The sequence below is a fragment of the Tupaia chinensis genome, unplaced genomic scaffold, assembly GCF_000334495.1.
Source record: "Tupaia chinensis unplaced genomic scaffold, TupChi_1.0 Scaffold000216_1, whole genome shotgun sequence".
In the NCBI taxonomy this organism is placed as follows: domain Eukaryota; kingdom Metazoa; phylum Chordata; class Mammalia; order Scandentia; family Tupaiidae; genus Tupaia; species Tupaia belangeri.
In genome coordinates, this window is record NW_006159691.1 from 900,983 (window position 1) to 914,416 (window position 13,434).

The 13,434-nt window shown below is 43.6% G+C and overlaps 1 long non-coding RNA gene across 1 annotated transcript; it reads right to left on the reverse strand.

The window, feature by feature from the left end:
• Positions 1–6,318: 6,318 nt before the first annotated feature.
• On the reverse strand, positions 6,319–7,391 carry LOC114007681 (uncharacterized). The gene is made up of 2 exons (XR_003549271.1): positions 7,089–7,391; positions 6,319–6,912 (listed from the first exon to the last, which is right to left on the reverse strand). It is a non-coding gene; the product is annotated as an uncharacterized LOC114007681 (long non-coding RNA).
• Positions 7,392–13,434: the final 6,043 nt, after the last annotated feature.

A 13,434-nucleotide genomic window follows, 5' to 3' on the forward strand; every position in this document is an offset into this window, starting at 1 on the left:
CTCGAGTACCAGTCGGTTGTGTGGGAGTCCAGTACCCTAACCACCATGCCACTTGCTGGCCTCAAGATTTATCTTTTGAAGACTGAGGTTGGGAACCAGCAGTTAGCGTAATGGCTATGTCGCTGGACTCCCACGTAGTTGACAGCGGTTCGTGTCCCGGACCCGGTGGCTTAGAACTCACGCCGGGCGCGTGTGCGTGCGTGCCCAAGATCCCGAGAGGAGAATGGAGGAGAAGGGATTGTGGCGTGACCATCCCCCCTGGGGGGTGATTTCTCGCTTTCTGTCTCTATGTCTCTCTCTGTCTGTCTGGCGAGTGCACGCGCCCTACAGTGAAGATCTCTCAAAAAAAAAAAAAAAAAGACTGAGGTTAAGCATCTTTTCTTTATTTTTATTTATTTATTTATTTATTTATTGAGAGGTTTTTGCTATAGGGCACGTGTGCTCGCCAGACAGACAGAGAGACAGAAAGCGAGCAATCACCCCCCAGGGGGGATGGTCACGCCACAATCCCTTCTCCTCCATTCTCCTCTCGGGATCTTGGGCACGCACGCACACGCGCCTGGCATGATTTAAGCCACCGGGTCTGGGACTTGAACCGCGTTCGACTACGTGAGAGTCCAGCGACACAGTCATTATGCTAACAGCTGGTCCCAGTATCCTTTCTTTTTTAAGGGCCATTTACATTTCTTTCTTTGTGAACCATCTGTTCAAGTCTATAGCTTTTTTTTTATCCCCCCTGCTACTGCCAAAGTTTGAATCAGGGGTTTGTGGTTTTTCTCAGGACTCAGGTAAGGTTAAGAATTATAGAGGAAAAAAAAAAAAAGAAAAATCCACCTAATTCAATAATGCCTATCTTATGACAAATATACAGAGGTTTATTTTGTTTTTTAAGATAAAAAACTTTTTTTTTTTTTGGAGAGATTTTCACTGTAGGGCGCGTGCGCTCGCCAGACAGACAGAGACATAGAGACAGAAAGCGAGAAATCACCCCCCAGGGGGGATGGTCGCGCCGCAATCCCTTCTCCTCCATTCTCCTCTCGGGATCTTGGGCACGCACGCACACGCGCCCGGCGTGAGTTTTAAGCCACCGGGTCCGGGACACGAACCGCTGTCGACTACGTGGGAGTCCAGCGACATAGCCATTACGCTAACTGCTGGTTCCCAAGATAAAAAACTTTTGATTGACATTTAGGTGTACATACAGAATAATGTTCACAGGCTAAATTCCAGCTTGATGACTTTTGTTTTGTTTGCTACCAGGTGCACGTGTTTGCTGGAACAAGACAAAGGGAGGAAAAATAAGAAAGTACCCCCAGGGGAGATCACCACGATGCCTTTTCCTCCATTCTTCTCTTGGGATTATGGACAGGTACATGTCCCAGGTGTTTTTTTCAAGCCGCTGGGCCAAACCATGCTGTCAGCCATGCGGAATTCAGTTGCCTTAACGACTTTGCCACTGGTTGGCCTGCTTGATGATTTATTAAAACTGAACATATATCTATAAGCAACCTCAGATCAAGAACACAGAACCCTAGAAACCCCTACAATACTCTCATCTAGTATCTGCAATGGTAGATTCTTTCCTTCTGAGGCTGTACTTCTTATCTATTTCTCAGCCTTTCACATTCCAATCTTCATCATACAGCTTAAATTGTAAAGTTCAAATGGCTTAAAATCGAGGGAGAAGACAATTCACTAGCCCTGGATCTTTAACAGATATGAAAGCCAACGGTGACAGCCTTGGGCACAATTAAGGGAAGAGAACCTATGATCCTCTAGCTCCCTCTGCTGGTGACCAGTGGCTATGGGGAAGCCATGCCCTCCCTTGGGCTCTGAGGAGTAACAGGAGTTCTGATCTACCGCTGTGGCAGATTGAGTGGGAACCAGCTCAGAAGTAGGTGCATGGCCAGGCCACTTACGGAGGTATCTCCAAGTCGTCATTCACTCTCCATTCTGTTCCCCAACATTTCCAGCAAACTATAAAATAACAGACCTCAGTTTCTTTGGGGTTATGGAGAGAATGGCAATCAAGAGCAGCCAGGCCCCAGCTTCCCAACCCTTCCCTATGCCCTTCCAAACAAGACTGTTGTGGAAAGTCCTGGTGCTCAAATTGCCTGTCAGTGGGACTCAACAGTCCCCTGGTTCTAAAGAGCCAATGAGCAACTGGAATTTTTTGCTAAATGAGATGCTTGGCTGATTGACTGGTGGACTCTCTGGCTTACTTGTTAATTTAATATACACTGTGGAAGACACTGTGCAGGGCACAGGGACAGAAGATGTAGTCCCTGCTCTGATGGGCTGTAACAGATCATGGGAGCCCACGGATGGAGCATTTAACCTAAATGAGGGGGAGAGGGATGGGGACTTAGGGACATTCAAGGGGAAAACCTAACCGATGCCCTTTACCTTTCAGAAACTCAGAATCTAATTGGAAATACAAGAAAGTCATGAGTAAAAGGCCAACAGTAACTTAAGGAGGCACCCAAAGAAGTTCCAAGTGAAGTGTTACTGGAGTACCAGACAAGAGGAGGGGACCTGAGATGACAAAGGTAACAGGGGGTTCAGAGAGAAGCTAGAGGCCTTTCAGTGTAGTGAGGTACAAAAAACAGAAGTCTGTCCCAGTCTCAGTGCTGCAGGCAGTAGCATACTGACCTGCTGTGCTGGAAGCCACTTGACTGATGGTGGGTTCAGATCCTGGTCAACTTGAAACACTGAGCATGTATGCCCAAATCCTGAATAGCTGGAGGTCTGGGGGAAGATTGTGGTGTGATGAGACCCTACTGAGGGTACCTCTCTCTCTCTCTCCCATGTGAACTCTCTCATGAGAGAAAAGAAATAATAAAACAAGCAAACCCAGAAGCCCAATAAAACCAAAAGGTTACCAAGTGGAATCTCCTGGTAAAATAGAGTAAGAAGGACCACCACCATCCAAGGGAGGTCTTCATGGTTGTGGGTCCAGGAACTCTACTTTGTCAGGGTATCCAGAGTTGATCAAACTCAGCGGGATGGACTCAAAAAATGTTTATTGATGAGCTATAAATCAGATACCAGTTTATTCATTTGCAAGAGGGAGTAGTACATTCTCCCCATAATTGGAGTGCTTTGTTTGCTTCCTAGGGTTCCCCTGGCTGCTTTCCTTCCATCGTTCATCGTTTCCCACCCTCTCTTTATTTATTTATTTATTTTGGAGAGGTTTTAGCTATAGGGTGTGTGCACTCACCAGAAAGACAGAGACAGAAAGACAGAAGGTGAGAAATCACCCCCCAGGGGGGATGGCCATGCCACAATCCCTTCTCTTCCATTCTCCTCTCGGGATCTTGGGCACACACATACACACGCCTGGCATGAGTTTAAGCCACCGGGTCTGGGACTTGAACCACGGTCAGCTACATGGGAGTCCAGCGACATAGCCAGTATGCTAACTGCTGGTCCCCCCACCCTCTCTTAAGTGGTCCTCAGCCTCTTTTGTGTCTTCCCTTATGTGGACTCTTCCATGTGGACTCCATTTCCTGTCCCAATCTCCCACTTGTACCTCAGACCCATATATTTTCTTGTCTCCTGGACACCTACAGATCTCTCAAGTTCAGCTTATCCAAACTGATCTCTTTGTTTAGACATCTCAGCACAGGGAGGTGGTGAGAGCAGACTGTGCAGGTTCAAATCCTAGCTCTGCCACTAACTAGCTATGTGGTCTCAGTTAAGTCCTTTTCTTTGCTTCAGTTTCCTCATCTGAAAAATGAAGATGATAACAGTGATCCCAGAGGACTGTTGTGAGAATTAAAATGAGTTTTCTGATACATAGTAAGAGCTATAAAAGTACTGACTGCCTTTATAACCCTCCATTTAAATGTTGCTTTTCTTCTGTTTCCTGTCAAATGAGTTCAACAGAATTTAATTAGAAACAGTCTCTCAAACTGGAAGGCAAAATGTCATTGTCCTCTTTCTCTTGCTGGCCCCTCCTAGTCACATGTGACCTTTCAACAAAGCCTGATCCACACAACTTTTCAATCTGCTAACTTGTTCTCCGTCCTGCAGCCACCTGATCTTCAGATCACTGCCTCCCCAGGCCTGGATTGCGGTGTTAGCCCACACCGAAATGGAATAATCTTTCTAAAATAAATCTGGTCTTTCCTTGCCCTTCCATATCCCCAGGAGTTTTAGGAGAAATCTTAAGATAAATCCCATGCCATGGCCTTTAAGATACTGCATGACCTGATCCGTTATCTGCTCCTTAAACTCTTTATGTCCAAAACCAAACTTCCCAAGCTCATCCTTGCATTTCCTGTCTTCAAGAATGGGGCTACCTATAGCTACACTCAAGCCAATATCTCTGCCCAGCACATCTGCCTGAGTCCCCAGTCACTCCAGAACCTGCTATCCCCTAGCTGACCTTCAGCCATGGTTCCAATTCTGACTGTCCCCCAATGACCCCAAGGTCTTCTAACTGGCCTCCCTGACATCCCCCACCCCATCATTTTCTAAGAGGCTGACTAGTGAGGTAAATGGCTCCCTGGCACCTGACCATTTGCTTAAAATCATCACAAGTTGGTTATGAAAATTGTTATGAGCTAACACTTGGAAACCAAGATACAAATGATACTGGGGCATGGGGGTGGGAAGAGGTGAGTTCTGGCTCAGGGAAAAACACTCACTCTAGGACTGTACCGGAAACAGTTCTATTGAGGGAGAACATCTTTTTCCATGAAACTTTGAGAAAGGGAGGTATGGAACTGGAAAGGGGCAGGCAAGGAGGGGCCTGCTCTATCAGTAAGACCAGTCCTGAGTGGAGGGGTTAGCAGATGTTGCTTAGATTGCATCTTCCCTGTCTGCCAACTCAGCAACTGTCAGATCATAAAAATGGAAAGATCCCTAAAAATCACCTGCTGAGACGAACTGAACTTTTTTGCAAAATCTGGTGTGTATGTGCATTTCTCTGGTGACTGCATCTATGAGGAGACTTCAAAAAGTTCATGAAAAGTGGGAACCAGCAGTTAGCATAATGGCTATGTCGCTGGACTCCCACGTAGTCAACCGCGGTTCGTGTCCCGGACCCGGTGGCTTAAAACTCACGCCGGGCGCGTGTGCGTGAGTGCCCAAGATCCCGAGAGGAGAATGGAGGAGAAGGGAATGCGGCGTGACCACCCCCCTGGGGGGTGATTTCTCGCTTTCTGTCTCTAATGTCTCTGTCTGTCTGTCTGGCGAGCGCACGCGCCCTATAGTGAAAATCTCTCCAAAAAAAAAAAAAGTTCATGAAAAGTGAAATTAAAAGACAAAAATAAAAAATATAAAATTTGTCTCTCAACCTAAACTCCACCAATTTAAAACTCTTGTAAGTGATGACATCAGCATTTTAGTCCATCCCTAAACAACTGAGGGTCCCGGGAATTTAGCTATGTCAATGCAGTCTTTGTCACATTATTACCAAAGAAAAATAGGAGCTCTTTACAGATTTTTTTAAGACTAAGAAACAAAAAGTCAAAAGAAGTCAAATCAGGACAGTAAAGTAAATGCCTACTAATTTCTCATTCAAATTCACAAAACTGTCCAGGAGCATTGTTGTGATGGACTGTTTTCTCAGGTGTTTTCCTGTGTAAGCTTTAGACTATCTTCTCAAAACACTCCCTTCATAAGCACATACAGCTATTTTCTGGCCTTCCAGAAAGTCAAAAGGCAAAATGTCCCACAAAATTGTTGCTGTGGGGTCAGCAAATGGCGTAGCAGTTACATCACTGGACTCACCATGGCCAACCGTGGTTTGAGTCCTGGACCTGGTGGCTTGAAACTCACACCAAGTCTGCGTGCATGCATGCCCAATTCTGGGAGGAGACTGGAGAAGGGACTGTGGTGTAGCCATCTCTCTTGGGGGGTGATTTCTCCCTTTCCTTCTGTCTCTATCTCCCCCCTAAAGCAAAAACCTCCTTAAAAATAAATGAATAAATAAATAAACAAACAAAAACTGTTGCTATAACCTTGTCTTGACTGGTCAGTTTTGCTTTGACTGGATGAACTCCACTCTTGGTGGCCACTGCTTTGATTATACTCTGTCTTCAGGATCATACTTGTAAAGCTGTATATTCTCTCCTGCTATAACTGTTTGAAGAAATATTTTGAGATATAGATCCTTCTTGCTTAAAATAACCATTAAAAGCTTTACTTTTGGGGCTGGCAGGTGGTTTGGGGGTTAAGGCACTGGACTCCCACCTGGCCGACTGCAGTTTGAGTTCCGGACCTGGTGGCTTGCTTTCTAATGCGCTGTTTTCTATCTCTCACAGTCTTTCTCTGGTCAAATTAAAGAAGAATATACACTTTAAAATGAAATAAATATTTAAAAAAACTTTACTTTTGTCTGCAGCTGTTCAGGTCACAATAGTTTTGGCACCCCTCAATCAAAATTTTTTTTTCAACCTTAATTTTTCAGTCAGAACTGTGTAAGTTGAACCGAGAGGTCTATGGTGTCAACTACTGTTTTTGTTGTTAACTGCCCATTCTCTTCTATCAGGGCATAGACGAACAAAACTAACATTTTCCTCACAAATTGATGCAGATGGTCTGCATCTGTAGGTGCCACCTTCAACACTGTTTAATCCCTTCTTAAAAAGAGCTGCCTACTTGTAAACGGCTGATTTTTAGGAGACATTGCCCCCGTAAACTTTTTGTAAAGCTTCAATGATTTCACTATACTTCTCAGCCTTCACTATAAGCTTGATGCTTGTCATTGCTTCAGTTTTAGCAGATGCATGTTGCTCTGATAAGGTTTCTTTTCAAACTGATGTCTCTGTGCTTCAAACTAGATTCTGTTCAGACACGTTCTAACAAGTAGGCAGCAGAGACTTTTTTTTTTTTGAAATCCAAGCTTACTTTTCTTAGTAATAATGTATTTTCCTTGAACCATGTTCTCGCAGGAATTCGCATCTGAAAAAAAAAAAAAAAAGAATGAGATTCACCGAAACAGTCCAACTTCCTCATTTAATAGATGGAAAAACTGAAGCCTAGGCAGGGAAAAACAGCTGCCAGAGACATCAAATGCATAGACATTCCAATTCAATTCCAACTCTGGTTTCAGTTCAAGGTCCTAGACACGCCAATACCTTCCCTCTTCTCTGCGGACTCGGAGAGATTCCCTGGCGAGAACTGGTTTCTGAGTCCAGCAGATGTTGCAGCAGATCCAGATTCTAGCATCAAGGAGATTCTTGCCAAGTGCTCTCATGGGGGTCGGTGCCAGAGAGATTCCTGCGCCCTGCCCTCACTACCGCCGAATTCCGCTGCTTCGGTGGCTCCAGGTGGAGGACAAGAAGACACTAGGGAAGGGAGGGCGACTTGGCCCCTACAAAGAATACCACCTACTCACTGCACCTGACAGAGAAGAGGAAGATGGCACGCCCCAAGATCAGGTACACAGCAAACCCGCGCCAGCGGGAGGAGGGAGCGAAAAGAATAACAGGAAATGACGTAGGGCGCACGTGCTTTGGAGAGGCGGGTGCGGGGCGTTAGAGAGGTGCGGCGTCGCCTCGCGCCTGCGCAGCCGCCGCCTGCCGCGCTGCCGAGTCACTGGGGTGGGCGGAGCATGAGCAGAGGGCGGGGCACGTGCCTGAATGACGCAGGCGCAGTGCGACTCCGGAGGCGCGGGCCGCCCCCTCCGCGGGTTTGGATCCGGGTCAGTCAAGCGCCGCGATACGGGAGAGACGATCTGAACTGACGGGTCCGGATTACCGGAGCGCCCCAGCTGCGAGGAGGTAAGTTCCCGGACCTGACGGGGGCCCCCAGCGGCTTCTGGCCCCGCCCGTTTTCTCGTCGCGCCGTCTCCCGGCGCCGGCTGCCTGGGCCGGGCCTGGGCCTCTCCGCGCCCCCTCGTCTGCCGCGGCCTGGACTTGCCCGAGCTTTGCTCTCTCGGCGCTTCCCGCCTTCCTGTCTTCCCGCGGTCCCCGCCCGGCTTCCCCGCGGTCTCCTGCCCAGCGGTAGCTTCCCCTTTCGCCCTCCTCGGCCGCCTTTTGCCCCTTCCCGCCCTTTCTCGCTCGCCTCTGAGCCGCATTCTTGTTGGCTGCCTCGGCTTCGCTTCGCTCTTCTAGCGCATCCCTGCGCCTCGGTCCGACCCTAGCCTCTCCTTGCCCGGGGAGTCTCCCGGGGATCAGCCTTTTAGCTGGAGACCCGGAGCAGGCAGAGCCAGGGCTCTGGACAGCTCCCGCTCGCCGTTGTCTCCATGCTCGGGGTGCCCCCACGCGCAGATTGGTTCCTTTCCCGCTAATCCTGTTTAAACCGCGACAAACCCAGATTTGGAGGAATGGATTCACGTCGTGCTTGGCGGTAGTCCTGCAAGTATAGGGGTCGAGTGGGTGTGCAGAGAGAGGTGTGAATGTGTTTTTTGCCTTGGGGGCTGATTGTTTCAACCCAGTTTCATTTGCCTCTTAGCGAATTGCTGGACAGTTTTCTTTCTCAGACTCCGCGCTTCCTGGTGGTCTGGGAAAGTTTAGAAATCTTGTGACATTGTGATGACATGCCTACGCACGGATCTCTCACTCTTCGTTCTCAGGTCTTTTCAGGAAACGTAGACCTGGGCTTAAAGTTTCAGGAGGTTTTGGTTAAACGGCAAGCTAGAAATAAAATTGTGACACACTATTTGTTGAAAGTCAGGGAAACGAGAAATCTGCCCTTTTGATGGAGGAACATAGCAGAACGTTGTCATTTTTTAAAGGTTGGGGGAAATTAGGGATAGAGTTAAATTGCCGGGTATAATTTGACTTAACTCGAAGTAACTTCTCGTAAGCTTTTAAAAGTTTGAGCTCTTTGGGGATTTTTCAACTTCAAGAAGTTAGTGCTGTGGAAATGGCCAGTAAGGCTCCCACAAATTTTATGAATGAAGGAGGGTAGACCTATTATATCTGTCCTCCACAGTTAATTGTACAGCGCCTGCATTTCTAGAGAACTACAGAGGAGTGTAGTAAGTCTGTTTGTAATTACAAACAGGCTCTGATCTAGCTCTTAAAGTCATGCCCAGGACTCACCTTTGCTCTTGGTTAAAATAACTGAGAAAGTGAATAATCAAAACGTGGAAGTCTGAAAATAATTGTAGACAGAGCTGCATTCCTGAAGTTTTAGTCTGTAGCCAGATTTTTATTTTGGTTCGTTTAGGTTTTTAAATGATCTTTGAGTGGGTCAACAAGAATGTCGACTAAGGTTATATTAAAATCTAGAGCGATCACCTGCCTTCCTTTTAAGTCAGCACCATGTAATTAAAAGTTACATATCTGGGTGCAGAGTTTAGCACTCTGTAAACTCCTGGAGGGCAGGAGTGGGATTTTGGTCCTTAAAGAAGTGGAGCCCACAGGTCTTTTATGTGTCAGTTTCCATCTGCCATCTCTAACATCCAGTCTAGTACCAAGCACATGGTAAGAATTCTGTAAATAATTGTGGAAGGAATTCATTTCTGCCTATAGAATTCAGCACTGTATACTTAGATGTGATATGTACTTAAATATCAACTGATTTCCAGAGAGAGGCCCAAAGAGGCTTTGTGTGGCATTTACAGGTTGGGAAGAATGGCTTAGATGCTTTTAGTTTTGCCAGCAGGAAGAATTTGTTTACAACCTATGATTACACACTTTAGGTCACTGAAAAGCTTCAGTAACAGTAGAATGTGTGGTCTCTGTTTAGTTCTCCTCCCAGCTGTGTAGGACATTATTACGCATTTGGGGAGATCCTACTCTAGTTCTTCAAAGAATTAGAGAGCGGGGACGCATGTGTGGATATGTATGGATAATGTCCCTTTATGTTCATGTACTGGTTAAATAAACCAGCAAAATGTGTGTGGGGACTATATTTAAATTTTTTGCCTTAAGAAGTAGAGGTGAAAGGGAGCTAAATTCTTTTGAGACTGTTGTTTTTGTTTTTAAGTTTTTACTATAGGGTAGATGCATTTGCCAGAGAGAGAGAGAGAGAGCGAGCGAGCGAGCAAGCGAGAGCGTGCAAGCAAAAGCAATCACCCCTCATGGGGATGGCCAGGCTGAAATCCCTTCTCTACTCTCCACTCAGGGTCTTGGCACGCACGCTCACACACCCAGCGTGATTTTTATGCCGCCGGTCTAGTACTTGCTCCGTGCAGTTGGCCATGTGGGAATCCAGTGCCTTAACTTCCACACCATCTGCTGATCCCTGAGACGGTTCTTAATGCAGGGAGATCTGCCTAAAATACCTTAACTTCTCCACATGAACGAAGTGAAAAGTTTTGATTTTACTTTTTTATTCTGCTGTGTTACTGCATGGTTTCAGTATGTCAGGCATATTATGACGCCATGACTTTGGAATATTGGAGGTCTCATAATGACATCAACCCCACCCCTGAGAGATGAGTAGATAGGAATTCAAAGAGGATCCAAGGGTCCTTAGACTGGCACTGCTCTCTCTGAGAGTGCCTATGGGGGGTGGGGGTATGGGGTAGGGGGTAACAGGTAGAAATAAAGAGGTGAGGTGAATCCTTTCTTCCAGAATACTTTATCTTTTATTTCTCATTTTATTTTACTTCTGATTCTCTGTGATATGTCATCATAGATACTGGTTTGCTTATTTTTGTTCAGAATTTGATACTAGTTTATTACCCTGAGTGAAAAAAATAATAGGAGACTAGATTCGGGAATTTATTAATAGATTTTTCTGTTGTGTTTTAGTTGGTTTTTCGTTCCCCTTTCTTTGTTTAAATATAAAAATCAGGCCATAAAAAATGGGGAATGTGGACTAATCAAACTAGTTGATTAAGAAATCATTTAAAGGTTAACCTACAGAACAGTAACATATATGCACACACGTGTGTGTATATATAGACTTGCTCTTTCTTTGACCAAAGAAAAATTCTGTTCTTTTTCGAGTTGTAAGTGTAGTTCATTTATTTTCTTTTTTGCTTTGTTTAATACTTACAGTATTGAAAGCTATGAAACAAAAAACAAAAGGTAGTGCTTTTATACACAGAGTATGGAATAATCAATAATCATTGAAATAAGTTTTTAATCCTGCTTGTTTTGTATAACATGTCTTCATGAATATGAAAATCTGAGTCAGGATTGCTTTGAGAAATTCTGTCATGTATCATGAAGTTACTTTCAACTGGAATTGTTAGAGTTAGACTAGATGAATACTCAGCATTTTAACGAATCAGAGTTTAATAGTTTGAGCATTTCCTTTTTACTTCTGATGTGAAAGTCATGTGTGTATAGGTTTCTAGACTTTAGCGACTGGAGAGATTCCCTCCCACATTAAAAATATACTAAACATAGATTTTAGGTAATGTAGCTTCCAAAACTACGTAGTAGAATGTTGTCAAGTATCTGTACAGTTTAAATTCTGTTGTAATAGATGCATATTTTCTATATTATTTCATTTGTTTCTTTAGAAATAAAACCTATATTCTCCTAATCTTGAAACTTCCTTTTACAAATAAAAAATTACTTTTTCCTTCTCTATAGTAATGATACAGGAATATAGATTTTCAATAAAAGGTATACTTTTAATCCCCCGTTTTCACTTTGCTCATCTTATTTTCTTTTTCAGTATTAACGGGAACATCTACAGTACGGTAATAACTTTCACAATGAAATCTGAAGCCAAGGATGGAGAGGAGGAGAGTCTACAAACTGCTTTCAAGAAGTTAAGAGTGGATGCATCAGGGTAATTACATATGTAATATTTTGAATATTTTACTAGAGTTAAATAGTCCTTCTCCCCTAAGGAGCTCTTCCTCTTCTAATATTTTTCTATTTATAGAAAATAAAAATGCCAGTAGTGTGATGTTCTACTAAATTCTGCAAACTATTTTATTTTAAAAAGAAACCCTTCTGTTAAATTTGAAAAGTAGCAGCTTATTTGTACTCCAATGTTAGACATTATGGTTTTTCTTAACTTTAATTTTAAGAAGGGTCTCGCTACTCCCATCTTTTTAATCAAAGGTTGTCAAGCAATGTCCCGTAAGGGATTTCATCATAGATCTCCAAGGAATCACAGTATTTTCCACTAAAAGTAAATTAGTCCAATAGAAATCTGTGAGGACATTGTTGATTTCATGGTCTCTGATTGCTGAGTCTATCACTATGGAAACGTCTATTCAGTAGGGTTCTGTCACTGAGATCGATAATCTTGGACCCTTTGGCCAAACTAATAAGAGCACCTGCAGACCAGCTGCTGTCTGAATGTTAATATTCTACCCGTTGTAAAATATTTTGTGCAAGACTCTTCTCACCCCAACTCTTTGCCCTAGGTCAAAGGAAATCTCAAAATTTTAGAGGATGTAAGAAATTTTCTTTTCATGATTGGGAGCTGAACACTGGGAGTTGAGAGTTTAGAGTAGAATACACCACAACAAAGAATAATAATGAACACTAACATTTATTACTTACTGTGTACTCAGCACTGGATTCCCCTAAAAATTACTTGGAATGTTATAAAAATTCTTTCAAAGTGTATGTACAGTGTGTGGTTGAAGTATGGTTAAGTGCTTTGTGCACATTATGTTTTCTTATTATTAAATACTACTGTCATTTCAGCTTACAGATAAGACTCACACAAATTAAGTCAACTATTAAAAGTCACATTAGTAAGGAGTGACAGACCTTGGACTTGCACCCAGATAGGTCCGACTGCAGAACCTGTGCATTCCTTAATATGGTATCTTGATGACAGTGAAGAAATGAATGTAGTACATAGCACAAAGTAAAAATGAAATAGATTTACAGCTGTCTGCCGTTTGCCAAAACTGCGTTTGCCATTCCAGATGAGAAGATTAATGCTAATAGATTTGCACAGTAAATGTCACACATGCCCCCATTTGCTTCCATGACACTTCAAAACAGTATCTTTCCTCCCAGCAGGTTTTTTGATATAATCACCTTGCCATTTTATATCAATACTTTGATAAGTTATTTTGAGAAGCAGAAATGAAGCAGAAAAGCAGATAGTTCCAGATTGTGGTCACAGTGTGTTTTTTTTGTGCTTTCTAGTATAGAAGTAACAATTTTTAAATCAGAAAAATAATAGACATGACTACACATATGTAAATACAAATCCCTTAGCGTGTAAACTTATGAGTAACTCTGGATACACAGACCTCTTTCCTGATGTTTTAAGAAGTTGGAATGTAAAATTAAGCCATTTTGGTGTCCCTAAACATTACTTGGAACATTATAAAAATTCTTTCAAAGTATCTATACAGTATATGGTTGAAAGTTACATATTTGTGGTATGTAAAATTATAGGAAGAGAAAGAGCAGTGGAGAACACACGAGAAAATAAGAGAAGGGGTGAGTCATTAGCATGACTAAGCAGAATAAGACTGGAGTAGTGCATCATACATTTCTAGTTGTTTCATATTGTTACCGATTTTCAAATGGAACATCTGAGGGACTGACTCATCAACTAACCATGCCTTGCCAGGAATTTAGCATGATCCTGTTCAGC